Here is a 21,815-nt window from a genome sequence, read left to right as displayed (position 1 = left end):
ATGTAAACCCTGGAATTGTTTTGGTAAATATTATATAGCCGTAAATAATTTAAATCATCACTTTATTGAAGTTCCAAAAGCTCAAACTAAATTCAATTCCCCCTTATCTACATCAATATCAACGGTCTTGTGATCCTACTATAGAATAGTTAAGGACCTTTAAAAGAAAATTAAACATAAACAAATCAATTAATTTTCCAAATCTTTCTAAGATTCTATACTGGTTCTCAGAAACCAGTTTCAACTCTTTCAATTTTGCGAGTCCTTTTGACATCTCACAGAAATATAAGCAAAACACAAGTATTGTCTCAAGATAACCTTACTGAGACAAATTATGATGAAACAAGGGCAATTATTAATAAACTTAAAAACTTGAAATTTTTCCCTGTGTTATGTTGAGATTTTGCCATACATTTTGCAGGTGTTTTTAATACTTATTTAAAAATTTAATAAAAATCTAACATTCCAAAATCCAAATTATCCTTATTTTTCAAAATGAGCTTTCATTATGCTGTTATTGATAACAACTTAAAAAAAAACTCTGATGCTTCCTGTTTGATTTGAAACTGTTGGCCCAATTTCCAATGGACAATACGTTATTTCAACACTTGTATTGAACATTTCGCTCAAACGCAAAACTGGGTATTGTCTCTTACTCTTCGATTGTTGAAAAAAAAATCATTATGCTAACAACTGTTACTCATAGGTGAGCTAGTAATATTTTCCCCGGTTTTTCACTGAAATTCCCGACTTTTTCCCGGTTTTCCCGATTTTCCCGGTCACTTACCACCCTGAATTTGGCCTTTCTGTTTCAACAGACTTCGCAGCCGATTCTTAGTGTACAGAATCATTGCATGGCTAGTACTATTTGTTCCTACTGACACTAAAAATCCTTTCAGGTCGGGGCTCGAACATACGACAACTGGCTTGTGGGACCAGTGCCCTATGCATTGGTGGTTCCCGGGCCGAAACAGTAAGTGAACAACTTTTGGTATCAAAAAAATTTTCGATTTCGGAAATCTCAAGTCCCAAGTCGGATTTTTGAAAAACAATTTTCTTTTATGATTACACCAGAACTGGACGTTTCATGCATTTCTAAGACATTTGGCATCAAAAAAAATTTCGATTTCGGAATTCTAAAAAAAATTTAATTTCCAAAGTCGATTTTTTGATTTTCTTTTTTATTACACTGGGATCTCTTTTTATGCGGTTTTTTTCCCCAATTTTTTTTACGCGGATTTAGGAACTTCAGCGGTTTTTTACGCGGATTTCCGAAGTTACGCGGTTTATTTTACGCTGATTTCCGAAGTTACACGGTATTTTTTCGGCACGAAAAAAAAAATCTCGAAGTTTTTCTATGTCCTAAATTTTTACAAAAAAAAAATGTTTTGAGATTACACCAGATCTGGACGTTTCATGCACATCACAAGTTCAAAAAGCTTCGTTCTAAACAATACTATTGTAGTACGACACCCATGTAAGTCACTAACCTTTGGTAAGTAACGAATAGCTTATAATATGATTTCGCCTACTTCTAGAACAGTTAAATCAGGTACCGTGAACACCGGTAATTCTAGAAATTAGCTAATAATACAGGCCTACCGCAATAACACGAATAAATCGCAGTTCAAAGGAACCTTCGCAGTAATTATGCCGATAAAATCTTCGAGTCAAAGCTTCCGTTTCTGAATTTCAACTCGCTTGTTCTCGCCTCACATTCAGCCGTTGGAACATTTGAGTCTCTTCTCTCCTCAGAAAATCCTCCGTTGCCGGGCCGTGATCTAGTCAACGCTGTCGGCAGGGCGTTTGCTGTTAGCTTCAAAACCTTCTGTTGAAAATCTTGTACCACCCAGGCAAGCAATGGAAGCTTACATAAACAAACGGTGAGAGAATTTGTGTGTAAGTGCATTAGCAAGATTACGATCGGGTCGTTAAGACAGCCACCATCATCGGTAGGGTTTTTTTGTGTTTTGGTTTGGTCCTCCCGAGACCTCCGCAGACTCGACTCAGAGTAAAGTAGAAAATCATAATCGTTGAACGTTACACCATCCTTCGCAATCCCGCTCCACGCTACGCCGCCAGTCGAACTAGCCTAGGTCATTGGGAACTAAGTGTTTTAATAAACACGCTGCTTCGAGCAAAACCTGACTAAATTCTGGTGGATTATCAGGAGGGTAGATGAAAGATAAATGGAATTAAATTTCTAATGGGCTATGTAAGCAACTCGGTTGATGATGATTACCTTTGGTTCAGCCATTTTCGCTCTTGATGTGTGTCCGTGTGTGTGTGTGGCAGCTATTTACGGGAGGATGAGCAATTTGATTGAAGAGGTCATTATTCCTGACATCCCACCGCGCGGTGCTCTCGAATGTCGAATGGGCGGCCCTTTATCCGGTACACTGCTGAATGGGAACAAAGGGCCCATAAATTTACGAGATTTTTTTTGTTGCTTCTTGTTGCTAATGCCCTCGACATGAGGAGCAGGTCCATTAGTGGCATGTGAAATGAACCTGTTCGGAGAATCTATCATTTAGGCGGAATTTCGGAATCATTCACGCGTTGAATGGAAATTGCATGTACGAATAGCCATAAAGTTAGTGATATCTGAGTATTTAAGATTAGAATGAAACCGGGAAACACAACCTTCCTAGGCACAACCGCCCACACACAACTTCTGTTCCAACCGTGGCCATATCACATCCATCCACAAGCGACAAGTGTTCGAACGACCGACGTAGGCGCTTTTGTAGAGCACTGCGAACCCCCACGCAATCTCCACACCGTCATCAATCCATTCGCAGTCGATTGGAAGAGCTGAACGGTACGGTAAGCGACGAACTTTCATCACCTAACCACGGCGCGGCATGGCAGCCGTCCAATGCAAGGTGGGATAAATCACGGCAAATGTTTGCGCGGCATTTTGCCGTCACTCTCCAAGAGTGACGCGAGAGGTGCTTGCGAGAGGTGCTTGCGAGAGGTAGTAAAGCCACCCCTCAAAACAAAAAAAAATGAGCGACGCTTGCGCCGTAGAAATACGACCAAGATACCTCGCACTGCTCTCTGGAACAGACACCGGCGAAATTGTTTGACCTGCGCGGGCTGACCCCGGCAGGAATGGAACTTTCACATCGGCATGTCGTCGTTGATGCGGTGCATGAATGAATGCAGGCGAAAAATGAGAACCGTTGGTATTTCTATTTTGCTCTTCTCAAATATTGCCATAACACTACGAGATAGCGCAGTTAGGAATCGATCAAAGATTGGTGCTTGGAAACTGGAAACTGTTAGATAAGTTCATTTCAGGAACCTGAAGAGGGCAGCAACAAACAGGCACGTGATCGATCTGCAATCCACCGAAGTGGTAAGGATACTTCGGGCAATCGTACAGAGAAATTGCTTCGCATTAGAAATAACATTATTTAGCTTTGCTTGGGCTGAGGTCAAAATCTACATTTGATTTAAATTTTTCGCGTCGTCTTCGACCCGATCGTGCCTAGCAGTTCGAACTAGAATGCTGATGTAACATAGCAGTTCAAGCCGTTAAACCGGGGTCCTTCGTCCACCTACCATTTCCTGTCAGTGAACTGCTTAAACAAAGCATATTCTCTTATCGATTATCGAAAGGCTGGCAAAATTTAAACAAGTCAGGCGAAGCCCAGTGAACGTTTCGATTTTTCACAATACGTGTGATTTGAATATATTACCTTGATCAAAAAGTTCCCGGAATCACCGCCGAGTGGCGCTCTCAGTCACCCGATTAGATTTCTTTTTTTTAGATGGTCACATCTGTCACTGATATTCTATCAAATTTTCAGCTTGATAACTGGACATTTGTGAAATGTACGCTGTATTGAGTACATCTGCGATTGTGCGTGTCCTCGATTTTGTACAATTTTCAAAATGGAATTGAACTTGCAACAACGAGTTTGCATTATATTTTGCGTGAAAAACGGTTTCAATGGTGCGAAGACATTGCAAATGTGTTTCGGCAACGATACTCTGAAGAAAACAGTCGAACGTTTCAGAAGTGGCCGTGAATCTGTGAATGATGATGAGAGAAGCGGTAGGCCATCGAAATCGAAAACCGGCGAAAACATAAAAAAAAACAACGACCGTAGACCGCAAATCGACTATCAGAGAGAGACGTTATGATTGTTATGAGACGTTTGCTTGAAACAATTCGCGGAAAAGACCAGTATTGTGGGGAAAAAAAACTCGTGGATCTTGCACCACGATAGCGTACCGTCTTACAATGCCATCGTTATCCGTGAACATTTGGCTAAAACCGCAACGAATACCATTCAGCACTCCCGGATTCACCTGATTTGGCTCCCTGCGACTTTTTCCTATTCGGTCGAGTTAAGAAATCGCTCCGTGGAACACGTTTCAGCACCCGAGAAGAGATTATGGAAAAATGCCGATGATTCATACCGAACACTGAATATAAAAAATGTTTCGAGGATTGGACCACGCGCTGGCATAAGTATGTTGCAGTCTATGGGGAGTACTTTAAAGGGGACAATATCGATTTTGATAAATTAATATTCTCATATATTAAAAGATATTAAGCTTCTATGCTTTTAGTGTAAGTGCCATTTTTTTCGACAAGCGAACTTCTGCGTTTGGTTATCAAAGCCGACCTTTACTGCTGTTTACAGAAATGACATGGTTAACCAACGTGAAATGGGTCTTGCATGCATTCTTGCAAATAGTGATAACGAAGTAGTTCCTAAAGGCTTATGTGTTTGATTAAGCTGATACAGAATCTTTTGACTTTTTGATCGAAAACTGTTAGGAAACTGCTACCCATATGAGCAGGTGTTCCGCAGGGTTCGAGCGCAGCTAAAATCTTGTATAATATTTTCACTTCTGATCTTCCAAATCCACCCGTTGGTTGTCAGAAATGGCTACTCTGTGACGACACAAGTCTGTTAGCCACAGGTAGAAATCTAAGAGTGATCTGCAGTCGCCTACAAAGAAGTTTAAACATTTCCAGTAATTATCTGTCAAAATGGAAAATTGCACCAAAGGCAGCAAAAACGCAATTAATTATCTTTCCTCGTAAGCCAAGAGCTTCTTTTCTTAAGCCAAATAATAATCACATTATCAAATTGAATGGTTTGGAATTGACATGGTCTGATCAAGCAAAATACTTAGGTTTAACGTATGACAAACAATTCACATTGAAGGAATCCAGGCACAATGTAATAAATATATTAAATATTTATATCCTCTTATAAACAGAAATTGTAAGCTCTGTCTAAAGAATAAATTATTAATTTGTAAACAAATTTTCCGACCAGCCATGCTTTATACAGTACCAATTTGGTCAAGTTGTTGTTCCACCAGGAAGAAAGCGCTTCTAAGGATTCAGAATAGAATTCTGAAAATGATTTTGAAGCGTCCCCCGGTTTAGTACAAATGAGTTACACAGTCTCACAAATATAGAACCATTAGAGGTAATGTCACATAATATTAGAAGCAAATTCCGATAAAAATCGATGCAATCTTCAACTGAATCGATTCGCTTTCTGTATTAGTTAGTAAGTTAGTATATAAGTGTCGTTTCCCCATTACACAACACAAGTAGGTTTATGATTTTTCCTTCACAAAAATCACAGAATTGCGGAAGCAAATGATGTCTTAATGGTAACAACCAAATCAAGTACATAATAGGGCTGAAAAGTAACTTCTTGTGGCTGAACATCCAATTTGAATCTTAATAATTTAATTTTATCTCATATTTCTAAAAATAATTAATTAAAAAAAGCAATAACCGGAAAAAGTGCTCCGAAGCAGGAGGTTCAATGGTTCAGAAGAGTCATGGTGTCGGATTTCTGGAATTATTGGGAGTACAAATTAGTTTGTTTCGTTTACAATAGATGGCTCTAGTCTGTTATGAATATTGAACATTAACAGCTGATTTCGTCAGTTTTAATAGGTTAGACACCTGTCATTAACATTCAGTTTATATTGCTTCGAGTGGAGGATTCAGCGTTGAAGACTAGCCTCGCTTCGGACAACCAAAAAAAAATCGAAGACAAACAGTTGGAGGCATTACTTGATAAAGATCCGAGTAACACACAAGAGGACCTTGCAGAATCATTGGAAGTGATTCGACAAGCAGTTTCTGTACGATTGAAATCCATAGGAATTATTCAAAAGCAAGGTAGTTTGGAGCCTTATAAACCGAAACGGAGAGACATTGAAAGGCGTTTTTTCACTTGCGAGCAGCTGAATGAAAGGCAAACAAAGAAAAGTTTTTTTTTACATCGAATTGTTGCTGGGGATGAAAAATGGATATTCTATGATAACCTCAAAAAGAAAAAAATTCACTATGCCCGATCAATTGTTGTTATCGACCTCAACATCAACACCAAAGCCATAGTTTTCATGGTTGTGCATATCATGTCGCTGAAGTCGTGAAGAAAAAAACATTTGAGAACGCTCAAGCGGGATATTTGCCGCACCCGCGATATTCTCCTAACATGGCTCGTTCTGATTACTGGTTGTTTCGACCGGATGCAGCACGATCTAGCATCGGTCATCGGTTTACTTCTTTCGTCGATATCGAAAATTGGCTTCAAACTTGAATCACCGCAAAAAATAAGACATTTTTCGAGATGGAATTCGAAAATTGCCTGGACGGTGGGAAAAAGTAGTAACAAGCGATGGACGATACTTTGACTATTCAATAAATTCCTTTTATTTTGAAATAAATGCATTTTTGACCCAAAAAAAAGCGGAACGAATTAATTTGTAATTAATTTGTTTATTATAACATATATTTCGTTGACTAGCACGGAAAAGAAACAAAAACATTATCTAGGAGTATTGCTGGCCATTATTGATGCGATTGAAAACCAGAATCGTTGTAAAACGGCCGCAAATGCAGCGAAACATAATCTGAAACACACAGAAGTAGCTGTATTATAATCACAATTTCGTTTGTTGATAGAGTAGCCTCTAATTCCAAGCACACCTAGTAGTTTAAGGGCATGATACATACTAGTATATCTTTACACTTCTTTAAATCACTTGGCCATGCAAATCATCCAAACGGGACGAGAAATTTCAGGAATATATTGCATAAGGATTCATTCAAAAACGCAAGAAAATCCTGCTGCTTCATTGGGTATGAAACGAAAAGTCATCTCATTGCGACTCGTGGATCATGCAAAAGGTTGATAATAGGAAAAAGAAAAACGGGTTAAAACGAAAAACTCCTCATTCCAAAGCAAAACAAAGAATATTCTGATAACACTTCCCTGATAGATACACTGAAGCATATGCAATTAGTAACTACACAGAAAAAAATTATGGATTTTACTGGTGACATAATTCTACAAACGATACAATACAATGTTTATTTTTCCATTTTTATGACGAAATATCCCCCTCGCGCAGAATTTTAGACGTTCCGAGCGTAATTTGCATTTGGCTACCAAGTGTCGCTGTATGTATCAATTATTCAACGAATAGATATGTGCTTCTGTGGCTCATTCCAGTTATCGATGTGCTTGTGATTGAATGTGTCCCGGTTCAAGTCGCGCTGTTGTTGTCGTTTTTTTTATTTCATTCATATCACTCAATTTTACATGTTCTTGAATATAAATTTGTGTGAAATGCGACGTTCCATTTATTTGCATCTTATAAGATTTGAAATGAACGCCATTTATCGAACTATGTAATATAGTCAAGTTTTTTTTTAATTCCGTTCTGAGAATCATGAGTCAAGCTAAAAAAAATATGCATGGCTTTCTGGATGATTTAAGGAGTACGATTGTAGGTCAACAAAATGAGAGTAAACACTATCATCTTTAAATTGAAGGATTCGGTGAAACGGTTTCCGATGAAACGGCTTTCGATGAAACGGCTTTCAGCGAAACGGCTTTCGGCGAAACGGTTTTCGGTGGAAACCGCTTTAGGCGAAATGACCCTGACCCGTGCCGATGCTATATACAGTTTCGGCATATGCCCAAATGTAGTGCGACAAGGATGGAAATAATTCGCAGGTTCTTACAAAGGAGTAATTGGAATAGATTAGGTTTATGGTTGAGGAAAACTATGGTGATATTGTTGATTTGTTTCAGTTTGTTTTAATTATGTGTGTAAAAACTCTTGGTTATAAATTAATAGTATTTTATCATTCCACATGAATTTTTAGAGGAATTATAGATACTTTTTGTTCACGCTTGGCGAGTGGATTTCAACAATTTAAAGTTTTCTTAAACTCCAAGATGGCGGCTTTCGATTTGTGGATATTCTTGCAAAACGCGATATATGTTAATTTGTATGTTCGAAACGGGTAGTACGTACGTACGATATTCGGAAGTGTAGAAAAAGTACGTCTGTTTTATTCGTATTCACAACTGTTGTCTATGACATTACCCACCCGTCTTTTATTTTCAATTTTTTAACATTTTACCTCGTTATCGGAGATATGGTTGCTTAAAGTGAAACATGTTATTTTTGCAGAGGTACCCTGATTATTCCAAAGAACTGTGTACGAAATTTCCCCTATTTGAAATTTGTTTATATTCAGTAAAAAAGGAAGCATGACAGTATTTACGACAGTTCGGTTATGTCTATGATATTATCAACCCGCCTTTTTTATTTTTGAAATTTCAACTGTTAAAAGTCTCACCAAAAATCTGCATATCTTTTATTCCAACATATTTAAAATTAAAGGGTGATTTTTTAAGAGCTATAAGATTTGTGTTCAAAAAAATACAAAATCCGCGAAAATTTATTAAATTTTGATTGGAATCGATAGAACGTCCAATATAATTTAATGTTTGAAGATGATATCATGAAAATGTTGGCCACGGTTTCACTTTAGATGGCCCATACGCAATACCAGCCGGTATTTGACGAATAATGCCACCGGCCCATAATCTACACCAAACATTGTTTTTTTTGGGATGCAATGCTTCGTCGCTGAACACAATTTTTCGATAAAAAAGGGATCTTTCCCCAATTTTGTCAGTGCCTATTCATGATTAAATTATAGATGACGAATGACGATTCATAATTGAACCATAGACAAAACTGAACAAGTTTGACAATAACGCAAGACACGCTTCTCGCGTGATCTGTCAAAAACAGTGTTTCCAAAACGATACCACCAAAAAAATCACCCTTTAGAACTAAATTATTATTGAATTATTTCTTCTAATCCTAGAACTCTTCCTTTGGAGCAATAACAACCATCCCACAACGATTTTCTATTAGCATAATTCAAACCATAGAGGAGCTCACCACGCCAAATGGTCGTTCTATTTCAAAAGTCAAGGTAGGTAGATTCTGTTCTCGAACAGCTGCACATTATGGCGGTGAGTCTCACAGAAGAGGTGCTGCTGCTGCTGCTGCTGCAAAGCTCGCACATCTAACAGCCGCGACCGCCAGCCATAAAAGCCATACAGGCCAGCACCCGTCCGCAGAAGGGCTCTCCCTCCTTTATGGCGTTGGTTAGAAGTTTCCTAGAAGCTATGATGCAGCCCCAGCCCCGGTCAACCTTGGGCGTTCTATACTCGATTTTGCTCTTAGCCGGAGCATATTTTCGACCAGTTTTGCAATGCTAACTCTGCGTTTTCGCTTTTCTTTCGCGAGCTTAGAGCCGCCGTTTGTGCACGATTCAACTTCACACGGCGAAACTTCGCTATGTTTATGAGTTTATTGTGTTCCGTTCGGGCGGAGCATGCTTTTTTTGTTGTTGTCTTCCGAACCCGACAAGTAATGCGTGTTCTTACAGCGTTCCTCTCAATTATTTCTGCACCGGCCAATGCCAATGCACCACAACAACAAAAAAAAGGTTGCCGCCGCACTCCATTGTAGAGTAGTTCCGAGCCGTGGCGGCCCGTGGAGTGGAGCTCGATCATCTCAGAACCAGCTGCTGATTGGAAAATAATTGGATGGGAATGGAATCAACTACCTCGCGTTCGAGGCGGTCCGAGATATATAGGGTCTTCTTGTGGGCTATGTGCGATATTGACATTTTTCCACGACTGTATCGGAAGCCAGACTACCACGCCACGGTTGCACGGTTGCGGTGCTCGGTATCGGATAATTGAAACGAAATGTGATGCTGTGTGTGTGAGCGAATCTCGAAATTGGATCCATCCGTCGGGAGGTCTCAAGAGGATTCTTGCGGTAGAGAGCAAAAAGAAAAAAAGAACGCAATGAACGAACGAAAGAAAATGTCGGTTGTAATGTTATTATCCGGAGAAGGGCAGCATAAAATGCGCAGAACATAATGTTTACATAACTTAACACCATCACCGGACATGTTTTGGGCCGCCTGGGACCAAACCTTTACTGGCCATACGACGAAATGTTGATCACAATGTTTTGTACGGTCTGGAATGACGTTGAATTTTCGTGTGCAGTGTGGAAGCAATCGTAGTTCAAAGTTGAATAGTGATCTTGAAGAGTATCCATGTGTCCAGAAGAATATGTCAAACGTAAGGGGACGGGTATAGCGTAAGAGGACCTTACAAGCAGCCCACCTGGGTTCGATCCCAAACCCCGCACATATGGTTAGAATGCTTTTCTGGCTCGAAGAGGCGTATGATCTTAAGGTTAAAACCTCTATAATTGGAACAAAAAAATGTCAAATGTAAAACTGTTACTTCAATATACAGATCTTGCCCCAATAAATCAGTATACCGAACAAAAACAAACAAACCTAGATAGATGTGATATCTACGAGAGTCCCAATGTTTATTTAACTTAACTATCTCCCATTAATAACACATGGATCAATAAGTCCCGAGACCAACAATGGAAACAACATTTTTTTTGCAATTTTTTTTTATTCATCAACATAATCACCTTTTAGGGTGATACAATGGTTCCAACGTTTTTCCAATTTTTCAATACCATGTTTATGAAAAAAAAAATTTTCGCTTCAAAATAAGCTTCAGTTTCAGCGATGACCTCCTCATTTGAGCCAAATCTTTTTCCCCGGAGCATTTTTCTAAGATCAGCAAAGAGCCAGTAGTCACTGGGGGCTAAATCTGGTGAGTATGGGGGGTGAGGAAGCTGATCAAAGCCCAATTCGTTCAATTTCGCCATTGTTTTCATCGACTTGTGGCAGGCTGTTTTTGTTCCATCGAAAGCAATCGCGGCACCCACTTGGAAAAAACCTTTTTCATGCTCAATTTTTCATGAAGGATAGTAAATACACTTCCATATGATATCTGTGTCATCCCAGCAATTTCACGGAGCTTCACTTTACGATCTTTCATTATAATTTTTGTCACTTCACTCACATTTTCCGGTGTAACGGCTTCCACAGGTCTACCCGAGCGTTCCGCGTCATTTGTGTCGGTACGACCACGTTTAAACTCGGCGAACCACCGACAAATCGTTGCTTTTGATGAACAAGAGTCCGGATAACATTTTTCAATCCATTGTTTTGCTTGCACGGTGTTTTTACCCATTAAAAAACAATGTTTTATCAAAACACGAAACTCGTTTTTTTTTCCATTTTTTAAACAAACTACAACTTTACTCCAACCTCGATAACTCAGCTGTTTCTGGTCGGATCGACTTAAAATTTTGACCCGTTTCAAGCAAAGACGTGGTTACTGGTTTACTTCGAGCGCCATCTCTGCTTCAGTCTCGGGACTTATTGATCCATGTGTTACGCGGATTTCCGAAGTTATGCGTTTTTACGCGGGTCTACGGATTATTACATGGATTTCCGAAGTTACGCGTATTTTTCAAGTGGATTTACGCAGTTTCTTACACGGATTTCCGTCTGAAAGCCGTATGGCTTTTTTTCATGCGAACTTCCGAAGTTAAGCGTCTTTTTCTACACTGATTTCCAAAGTTACGTATTATTTTTCCCAAAGCTACGCAGTTTTTCTACGGTGGTATCCGAAGTTACGTTATTTTTTTCGCGGATTTTTTTGAAGTTATCCTTTTTTACGTGGATTTTCAAAGTTACGTGTCTTTTACTGCTCTGATTTCCGAATTTACACGGATTTTCAAAGTTACCAATTATTTTTACGTGAATTCCCAAACTACGCGGATTTCCGAAGTTACGCTATTTTTTCTTACGCGGATTTCTGAAGCTACGCGGATTTCCGAAGTTTCTACGCGGATCTCCGGTTTTTACGCGGATTCCCGTCTAAAAGCGGTTTCTTGCGAATATCCGAAGATAGGCGTCTTTTTCTACACTAATTTCCAAACTTACACGGATTTCCAAACCTACGCGTTTTTTCTACGCTGGTTTCCGAAGTTACGTTATTTTTTCTTATACGGATTTCCGAACTTAGGCGGATTTCCGAAGTTTTTGCGTGGATTTCCGAAGTTACGCGTGTTTTTCTAAGTGGATTACGAAGTAGCGCGTTTTTTTCGAAGCTACGCGGACTCTAACACGGCTTTTTTCATGCGAATATCCGAAGTTAGGCGTCTTTTTCTGCACTGATTTCCGAACTCACACGGATTTCCAAAGTTACGCATTATTTGTTGTTTGTTTCGATTATAGAGGCTTTAACTTCAAGGTCATTCACCTCTTCGGGCCAGAAAAACTTTCTGACCCTATGTGCGGGGTTAGGAATCGAACCCAGGCGGGCTGCTTGAAAGGCATCGACTTACCCATCACGCTACACCCGTCCCCATTACGCATTATTTTTTCCAAAGCTACGCGTTTTTTTCTACGCTGGCTTCCGAAGTTACGTTATTTTTTCTTACACGGATTTCCGAAACTAAGCGGTTTTTTATGTGCGGATTTTTCAAGTTATGCGTTTTCTACGATCTCCGGTTTTTTACGTGGATTTCCGAAGTTTTTCGTGGATCTCCGGTTTTTTACGTGGATTTCTGAAGTTACGCGTATTTTTCTATGTGAATTACAAAGTTGTGCTTTTTTTCGAATATCCAAACCGAATATCCGAAGTTAGGTGTCTTTTTCTACACTGATTTCCGAACTTACACGGATTTCCACAGTTACGTATTATTTTTCCCAAAACTACGCGTTTTTTCTACGCTGGTATCCGAAGTTACGTTATTTTTTCTTACACGGATTTCCGAAATTAAGCGGTTGTTTACGTGGATCTCGGAAGTTACGCGGCTTTTTTACACAGATTTCCGAACTTACACAGATTTCAAAAGTTACGCATTATTTTTACGTGGATTTTTTTTTCTCACTCGGATTTCTGAAGCTATCCGTTTTTTCACGTGGATTGCCGAAGTTACGCGATATTTAAAATGCGGATTCCCCAAGTTATGCGTTTTTTACGAGGAGCTTCTCAGGTTTTTCACGTGGATTTCCGATATTGCGCGTATTTCTCTACGCGGATTTTCGAAGTTTTCACGCGGATCTCCGTATTTTTATCGTGGATTTCCGTAGTTTCGCGCTTTTGAAATGCGAATTTTTTAAGTAACGCGGATTTGCGAAGCTACGCGTTTTTTTTTTCTACGTTGATTTCCGAAGCTATGCTTTTTTGTATGCGGATTCCGAAGTTTCGCAGATTGCTGAAGTAACGCAGTTTTTTTACGCTGATTTCCGAACTGGTGCAAATTTTGTTTACGCAGATTTCCGAAGTTACGCGTTACTTTTAAATGGATTTCCGAAGTTAAGCGATTTTTTACGCGATCTCCGAAGTTACGTGGATTTCTGAAGCTATGCTATTTTTTCGGGAATTTTTTATGCTATGCGGATTTCCAGAGTTACGCATTTTTTACGTAAATTTCTGAAGCTCACGGATTTCTGAAGATATGCCGATTTCTAAAGTTACGCGGTGATTAAACCGGAGCCCATATATTGTTTTGTGAAATAATCAAACTTATGATCAGAAAATGCTACAATCTTTTGACGTTAATACGTCTTACTTTACTATGGAGCGCCTTTTCAAAACTCGCCCAGTGGAAGAATGGGCAGAACTTAATCATGAATATTTCTAATTGTACTAAACTTTTCTCCATGTCATCACAAATATGATCAGCAATTTTCAATTAAATTTCCAGCTGTGTGAGATAACGATAAAAATAGGTTTTCTAGTTTTTTTGGAAACCATAACCACTACTTGAAACCTAGATTCTGGCCTACCTGGATTCTTTAACATAATTCAAAGATTCAGAATGTAGCTCCAGAGTACAGGTTTAAAACTTGAAACTAAGACTTTAGAACTGAATCCCAGCTCTAGTTTCTGGAACTAGATATTTGGAACTGGTTTCTCGTGCAGATTTTGGAACTGACCTTAAATAACTTCAAAATTCTGGATAAAATTCAAGATATGAATTCAAGATACGGGTTCTGGAACAAAATGTTAGATTATCAGAACCTGCAGAACCAGTTCAGAAGAATTGAGCTCGAAATTTGGGCTCTGGAAGTAGATTTTTGAACTGATTTTCCTTGATTCAGGTTCGGAATTCAAGTTCAGAATTCAGTTCCAGAAAATTAAATTCTGAAGAATTCTCGAACTAAATTCATGAACTGAATTCTTAACCTGGATTTCGAATCTGAATTTCTCAACTGAAATCGGAACCAGGTCCCAGGTTCCGAGTTTAGTTCTCATTTCAGTTTCGGTTCCTGAGTGCCCAGAAATCAAGTTCTGATATGAATATATATAAATGACGCAAATTACATTGTTTGTTGTATTGTTTTACTCTCACTAGGTCAGCGTTACTTGTGTGGTAGATATTTTTTTGTCGTCAATAAGTCATATTCTAGTACAGGTGCATCGTTACAATCCTGGAAGCTAAGTAGTAAAGAGTTGCAAAATTCACAAAATTATTGATATTTTGAAGCGTGAAAGAAGTGGGTCAGTTTTATTCGTATTCACGTCCTCCAGTTATGTATCTGACATTATCCACCCGCCTTTTTTAATACGACTTAACTTTTGGGACGAAGATAAATTCTAAATAACGAGAATTTTGCTAATATTTGTGTTCAATTGGCAGTCGACACAAATCAGTCTTTTTAGTTTGAAAATATCTAGATCAGCAAGAGAATTATAAACATCAGTAACAAACATAAAGAATTTCTTCCACAGCATAACAGAAAACGCAAAGAAGAATAGAACTACAACTATGAACATTATCCAGTCCTGCTGCCGATTGGATCGCCATACCAGCCAGAACAAAAACACAAACGGTAAGCTAAAACAAAACACTTCAAAATGAATCTAATCAATCAAATGTGTAAAATAGTAGTGTCAGATAAGCTGGTAGCTTTCCTATGCTAATTGGACTGAGAAGGGTGAAGAGGGTCACCAGCGCACACTAGAAGCAAATGTGATCCAAATTATTATTCCCATATTAGAGTAGGCTCCGAACCGTGATAGTGCGTTTTACCCCTATTGTACCCCAACCTAGCCACTAACGCCGAAAGACGGCTCTCTATAGAATGTGAACTGTAATCAATACGCATGCGCTTTCATGTTTCCAGATTTCTGTCGGCCGCGGCCGCCATCGCCGACATCAAAACCAAGCACAAAACAAAAGCAGGGAGCGGTTCTGTATATCATCTGCATATATTAGGGGACTCAGAACGTGCTCCTCGCAGGTCAAAGTGGTTGCAAGTTCTGTTTTTTTTTTTTGCCGGAGATTTCGGTGATGGTATGACCACACCTGGTTAATGGACGCTACCAGCACTAGGCCACCGTACGAAGTAAGTAAGAGTTGACAGAACAAAAATTCTACAGTCCAACCCCTTTGGTCACCTCCACGGTTCATGTGGAGGTGTCCCGGGCAAAGATGACAAGCCGTCACGTCACGTTTGCTGAAATGGGACTCGTCTCATGTTTCTTCATCCCGTTCGTTCGTTTGTTCGTAGATGCAAGTCACCGACACAGGAACGCTATCTCGACTCGTACCTCTGAAGGCGGCGAAACGTGACTTTTTTGGACAAGTTTTAGTTTCTCTGTGTTGGACGGGACGACCGCACCGCACCGAGCTCTTAAAAAGAATGGGGAACCACATCCCATAATTTGATTTATGATGTCGTTAAACTCGCTGCCGAGCAGCTACTCTACTACTGCTTTCGTACCGTTACTGAAGGGCTCGGGTCAGGACTGGGTGGGTGACATTCCTTGGCAATCCGATTGAAATGTGTTTTGATGTTTTAGGTAGCTCATCCGAGAACGAATTATTTCGTATGAACATAATTTAATAACTATTTCACGATATTGACTCCTCAATGCCAACACACAATCCTTGCTCAATTATCATTACACTCTAATCGACTGTACTACAGCGGAGAACCGATCAACTTCGTTCCTTTTAAATTCCTGACTAATCCGCAAACATTCCGTAAATAACTCACCTCAGAACAATCCACGGGCAGATGCTATTGCACTTAATCCTGAGCCGAGGAGGCAATCTACAAACTATGCGTTTATTTTCCTTTCTTTACTTCATCCTACAGTGGCGCTCTGCAGCTTCAATCCGTTTAACAACTCTCGAGAACGATCGTAAAATGGATCTGGTTGAGAATGGATTTTTTTGTTTGAATTCACCTCAGAGGCCTCCGGAATGATAACTTTACTGAACATCCGTTTCTTCATCCACAGCTGCACAATATCCGAAAAACATGAACTGCGATTTATTTCTTTTCAACCACTCCTCAATGTGACCCGTTGTTTCGATTTCTATTGAGCAAAGTTGACCTATCGCTTGTTTTTATTTTTCCACACGAAACAGGAAATCCTACCCGAGTAAATGTGTCATTCATTAGACGAAAAAAACACTTTCTTCCACACAGCCATCCGCGGCGTCACAATCATTGACACACTTTTGCTATGAACTTCCTCGCAACCTGCAGCCTCTGAATCGATCACTTCGCCCAAGGGAGAATCACTCTCACTGGCACTGGCCTGTGGATGTCGTTATTTTTTGACACTTCCTTTTTGGACTCTGATCCACCGATCGAACACTTTCTTTCGCCCGGGGGGTACAGCCTCGATCAGCACATTTCGAAAGAGGTCAAATCTCACTGCGCACTTCACACGATATACCGGAAACACCTGTTGTTATAAACAAACTTTGCACTTGTTTCAACGTGAACCCTAGCGGTAATCGTGTCAACTAACTGTACCGCTTCACTCACCACAAACTGACACACGGTGGACAGTCTTCACGATCGTTATAAATTGGCGACACCTCACAATAATTGATACCTAATCACTGAAAGTTGACAGCAAAACAGGGTCTACGAAAACGGCAGGATCCTCTAGATTAGGCGGCACTGTTCTAATTCGAATAACATACTCTTTTCACGCGCGATCACACTTGACACAAACGGCTCCCGACCAGCACCGTATTCAAGCTCAAACCAAACTAAAAGACAAATCCACAACCTGGCGGCAAACCACGGCGGACCAGTTTTCTGGTACTCTCTCCATTCATGGCAGCTCGTTGGCACACCGTTTCTACGGTGTCAGCTCTCGCAGGTGACTTCAATCACGCTGCTCTCGCTCTCCACTGCGGGTGACTCCCACCAGTGATGCCGGACATTGAGGTAAACGCAGTTTTTAACTGCTGTTTCAATGATGTGGGATGGAAAATTACATTTTGTTTGCACCCAAATTCATGAAAGTGCAACTAATGAAACAAAACTGCCTCCATTGTTTACTGTTCGCTTTGTTCATGTTTGTGATAATAGGCACTTTCGCACTATTCCTAACACCAGAATGCGTGAAATGAATTTTATCTAGAGATTACTTTGATTGATCATGTTTAATAAAAAAAATCATTTTATGCGCAGAAAAATGTAGCTTGTTTAAAACAACAAACCAGATAGTAGATTTTGATGTGGAACACATCTTCATTTTCTATATAGGGGTGCAAATTAGAAACTCAAGGAAAAATACACGCAGAAATTTGGTCAGGTTTTAAACACTTACAGCTCAGTATATTTTGTATCAATTATTAATGTTATTTCATTATTTGATTGGAAATATTTCTAAGATTCGATCTAAATGTATCAAGCACGTATTTTCAATTAGAAATGATTGAAATTTTGATTAGTAACGAGCAGTGTCCTATTTTGTTTGCTAAAATCTCCGGCATATCGGATTTCCCTGCCATAGACGACGGTTTTGAAGTAGTAAGCGATATATCAAAGGGAAAGCATCGTTCTGATTGGTCAAACGATGCAAAAGCGAAGCACGCGAATCTATAAATAAAAGCAAAATTCTAGCCAAAGTTTCAGTCCTACGCGTAGCATGCCAGAGGAAGGTTGTTGCTAGACAGCAAGACAAAAAGTGCCATAAAACGATTTGAAGCTTTAATTGGTATGCTCTGATCTTGTGTCATGCAAGATCGGATGAAATTCCATGTTATGTCGTTTCGTCTGAGAAATTGACAACTACCCCAGGGTAAATTTTGAGTGCATAAGATTCATTTCTAATTTATATGAGATGAACTCGATTGATAATGAGAAAAAGTTTATAGCTTCAATCGAAATCGCAGAATTTTTTTTTTTTTATTCAATAATATAATATAATATTAAGGCACACTGCTTAAGCTCTAAGATGCCAAGGGTATTTACTAATCTTAATTATCGTCTAACTTAAAACTAGAGTAGTATCATTATGTAATATAGTATCTGGCGATCGGTAGTGGCCGGTGAATTGAATTTAGGATGAGATGATTCCAGATGGCGATGGTAATTTTCTATGTTGGCCGCATTCTTCGGTCCGTGAGGGTCCGCGGGATACACCCCCAGGCTACGAAGGCCCGGCGGGTGGCCCGCATGCTGGTCATTGACTGGAGCGGTCTTCCGGTGATGGTGATGTTACGGAAGAGAATGAAAAAAAAGAAGTAAATATTGTGGGAAACGGGGTAAAAAAGGGGTGTGGGAACAAAATGTTTGAAAACGACAGAGATCTAATTAGTTGCCATCGAGATGGTGAAAAAACAGGGAAAGGGGAACGAGAAATCGCAGAATTGTAGTAATTGTAGAGAAACGCTATAAAAATAATTGCTTGAATACAAAACTTGAACACAAGCTTGGCGAAGAGAAGCTTAAATATCGATATCCGTATCGCAAGCATGTACAAACATATAATTGCATACATTTGGGCTATTGATGTAATTTCATCGGCTACAAATCAAGACAAATAGAGTCTATATTCTGGGTTCGCGTGTTCGGTGTTAGTTCCTAATAAAGATCAATCTAAGCAGACTCTCGTGCATTTGCGGATTCAAAAGTGTGACAATTAATTGAAAATGTCGATCATTATAAATTTTGGTTGCCTTGTTCCACATCAATGGCTCGAACAACCCCATGGGGCTGATCCTTGTAGTTTTTTAATTTGTTGTATGTTTATTTCAATCTGCTATGTGTGATCGGTTTGAACAAATGTCCACCTTTAACGATATTAACCATATAACTCATAGGACACAGCCCAAGTAACATTTTTAATATCAATACATACTTGTAACTGTCTTCATAAATCTTGCGTTACAACTTTATACTCCACGAGAGCCTACTGAAATCTACTATAAGAGCATATTCCTGCCAAATAGAACATTATTCATAAGGTTTATAAAGCAAAGTGAAAAATCAGCATAAACCTGTGTTAAATCTCCGAATTCAAGAAAATGTTGAAACCAGCTTTACGATCAACATTAAATTTATTCGGATAGAATGAATTTTTCTATGTATAAACTGGCATTTTGATAATATTTCACTTGAATATGTGTATGTCATGCCAGTTTTGAATGCAATTAGTAAGAACATATTAAATTTTAATTACGAGTTTGAGGTTTTCTGTAAAAACTTTATGCGTTTTTATTTTAATCGTGAATGTATGAATATGAATAAGGATTATAACTTATCGCCTTGAAATAAATGCGATTTTTTCAAAAGTCTCCATAATTTATGAAAATCATTTTTTGTGATACATCGTCTTTTTCTATATCGTTGCGTCAAAACTTATTCATACGTTCTGAAAATGAATCATAAAAGTCCATCATATTTTCTCGTTTTTGCATCTCAAAGTTTATTTGATATCCATAAATGCTACGGTATAAAAGTTCAAAATTGTGGTCATGAAATGTTCCTTAAGCAAATTACATTTAAGCTAAGAAATAATAAATTAAATAGCCTACAAAAAATGTGTCATAAATGTGCTTTAGAATTATCGAATTTGCTCTGAATGAAACTGTCATCCTGTGAATACGCACACACACACATAAAACTAAATTTATGAAAGAATTGAACTGACAATAAAGTTTTAAAGAAAATGTTTGAAAGTAATATTAAGAGCGTATGCATGGTTTCATTCAAGTATAAATTGTTTTATTTTTAGTCCAGTTGTTAGTCTGGGTAAAGGGTTGTATAGAAGCTTTAAAAACTATAATATTACATGTCAAAAAAGACACTTATTATAGTTGCCATAAAACAGGTAGTGATTGAAAAATCAATTACAAAACCCCTATAAATTATAATCAGAACCAGGCATTCGAATTGTTATTTGAGAGTTCACAGTCGGTAGTTTTTTACCCAATTGATCGAAGCAAAATGCATTGTATTATCAGAAATGACACGTTGAATATTGGATGGCTTCACGTATCCCCACAAAAAACAATTGAATGGCGTAAAATCACACGAACGCGAAGGCCAATTCACCTCGAGGACCGGTATTTCGTTGGAATGTTCTTTCAATAAGTCGATTGTTTCGGCTGCAGTATGAGAAGTGGCACCATCCTATCGAAACCACATTTCGTCCATATCCATACCTTAAAGATTTGACAACAAAAATCATTCATCATGTTTCTGTATCGATTTTCATTCACGGTACCGCGTCATCTTTTCTCATTTTTAAATAAATACGAATTGATGATTCCATACAGTATATTTATCGAAATGCATCGGTAATTCTTGAACGGCCAATTAAACAGTTTTAATTGAACACTGATTTTGAAAATAAATTTCCTCGATTTGAAGGCGTTGTTCTGCAGTTAACCTATCCATGATGATTTACCAAACAATTCGGAGTAGAAACGTCATTGTACACTGTCAAACGAACTTTCAGACAATAGAGTAACCCCCCATTATTAATTTCTTCGGATGAGCACTGCCAATCACACACTTGAAAGTTTGCGCGACGCAACCAAAGGTACTTCTAAGCAACAGAAAATTCACAAGGAACTTGTTATATACTATCAAGTTGCCAAAAGCACCACGCGCACTCTTAAGCAGCGAGATAGTTTCGAACTGTTAAAAATACCATGTGTTTTCTTAAGCAGCGAGATAGTTCACCCGGATTTTGTTCTGTATTTTCATAGTCTCAAAAGTTCCGCGTGTACTTTTAAGCAGTAAGAATGTGAATGTTTTAAGTTAATGTGAAACGTTTGGTTACTTGGCAATCTTCCACATATAACGATAAAAAAAATTCGCACATAATAATGTACTATTCGATGTTTGTTTAAGCAAAAGTAAAAAACATAAGTGACGAACCTTTGGACAAACAAAATTATCTCTCTAGCAACCCTGTCAACTGTTCGCAACTGCGAGAGAAAGAGAAAGAGAGTTCCTGGGAACGTTTCGGCGAGAGGGTAAACATAACATAACCCAGAACAACAACACACCGAAACAAACCGGTTTTTGTGCAACTTTCTTTTGCTTTAGTCACGTCACCTCACCATCATTTGCTTTGCTTTGCTCAGCATTTATGCTCTTTTGTTTACCTTCCGTCCCGGCATGAGCACACCTCACGACTGTATGGCGAGCGAATTGCGCCCTCCGCACACCTGTACGATCGAGTAGCGAGGCAAAGGTAGAACGAAGTAATTAAGGAAAAAGTGAACGCAGCGCTGGGGAGGCTTGTGGATGAATTCCATTATTGGCACGACAAAGG

At 38.9% G+C, this 21,815-nt stretch overlaps 1 protein-coding gene across 1 annotated transcript in view; it reads right to left on the bottom strand.

The window, feature by feature from the left end:
* Nucleotides 1–17,271, bottom strand: part of LOC131437688 (cadherin-99C) — a 471,448-nt gene extending 454,177 nt beyond the window's left edge. The window contains exon 1 of the mRNA XM_058607195.1: nucleotides 16,274–17,271. The gene's annotated coding sequence lies outside the window, so the exon portion shown is untranslated. The remainder of the gene's footprint in view (nucleotides 1–16,273) is intronic.
* Nucleotides 17,272–21,815: the final 4,544 nt, after the last annotated feature.

Source organism: Malaya genurostris, chromosome 1, assembly GCF_030247185.1.
Source record: "Malaya genurostris strain Urasoe2022 chromosome 1, Malgen_1.1, whole genome shotgun sequence".
NCBI classification, from domain to species: Eukaryota; Metazoa; Arthropoda; class Insecta; order Diptera; family Culicidae; genus Malaya; species Malaya genurostris.
This window is presented reverse-complemented; position numbering and strand designations above follow the sequence as displayed.